We start from the raw sequence: 1,134 nt of genomic DNA, 5'->3' as shown, positions 1-1,134 counted from the left end.
AGGAGGAACGATCCCCTTGCAGCCGGTGTCTGCGCAGCACTGATTAAAACATAGCTGCTTTCATAACTACTTTGTGGTTATGGAGTTTGATTCCGCACGTCAGCAGGAGGCCCGGCATTGCAATTGCGAATAAAATCTGCTTTTTCAGAGATACCGTCCTGAGAAATTGTTTGGATGTTCCAAACAAGGGCAGAGCTCGTCCTGCAGCCTGCTGCTGTGCAGGAGGGCTTAAGAGGTGCTTGTGCCGCTCTCTATGTTGGTGCTGAGATGATTGACTCATTGCTGTACTTTGTTTTTAGGCACATGCTCAGATGGCCCTCAGCCGTTGAGCCAGAGGTCTGCTGTGAGTTCTTTCAGCCTCCCAGCCTGAGACAGTTTTGTGGTCGCTCATCCGATTGAGCCAGGAGTGCTGCTCGCTGTCTTCCTGTGCCAGGCTGAGGGAGGAAGGTGGGAGAAAGGAAGAAAGAAAGGAAGAGGAGGGAGCGCACCATCCCAATGGCTTTGCTGGGAAGGAAGCCTGGTAAGAGCAGTGCTGCTGGTCTGAGTCCCAGCTGGCTTTTACCCCTGGGCAATGCCCTGCAGGGGGGCTGGTGAGGGTGGGGGTTGGGCAGGGATTGCTGCATTCCCTCACACCTCCCCTGCCTATTGTTTCCCTTGTCCCAGCAGGCTCCAGTTTAACATCTGCCTGCAGCAGAGCAGCAACTGGCCACAGCACGTCCATCTCAGGCAGGGGCTTGGGGAAGCAGCCAGGAGAGGGCAAGGAGCGAGAGATGGGAGTGCAGGGTGAGAGTGAGGTGTCCTCAGCCAGCGTTTGTGTGCTGGGAACAGAGAAGAAGCCGCTGGGACGGGAGTTTCTCTCCTCTCCAAGCTGCTTCCCTGGGCCTTGGCTGTGCCCAGCAAGGAGCACTTGCAGGAGCCCGTGGCCTTTGCAGAGGTGGCCGTGTATTTCAGCAGGGAGGAGTGGGCGCTGCTGGACCCTGCGCAGCGAGCGCTGTACCGGGCTGTGATGCTGGAGACGTAGCAGTGCGTGGCCTCGCTGGGTGAGGGCTTTGCTGCTGCTCCTTCTTGTTAGGCAGCCCTGGCTGTGCAGAATGAGCCTCTGCAGGCAGGGCGTAGAATAAATGCAGTGCAGTT

The 1,134-nt window shown here is 57.2% G+C and overlaps 1 long non-coding RNA gene across 1 annotated transcript; it reads left to right on the top strand.

The window, feature by feature from the left end:
• The first annotated feature begins 179 nt into the window (after positions 1 to 179).
• On the top strand, positions 180 to 1,035 carry LOC116217811. The gene is made up of 3 exons (XR_004162523.1): positions 180 to 520; positions 667 to 783; positions 914 to 1,035. It is a non-coding gene; the product is annotated as an uncharacterized LOC116217811 (long non-coding RNA).
• Positions 1,036 to 1,134: the final 99 nt, after the last annotated feature.

This window comes from Meleagris gallopavo, unplaced genomic scaffold (genome assembly GCF_000146605.3).
Source record: "Meleagris gallopavo isolate NT-WF06-2002-E0010 breed Aviagen turkey brand Nicholas breeding stock unplaced genomic scaffold, Turkey_5.1 ChrUn_random_7180001957561, whole genome shotgun sequence".
NCBI classification, from domain to species: domain Eukaryota; kingdom Metazoa; phylum Chordata; class Aves; order Galliformes; family Phasianidae; genus Meleagris; species Meleagris gallopavo.
Note: the sequence above shows the minus strand (reverse complement) of the source record. Positions and strands in the feature narration are given on the sequence as shown.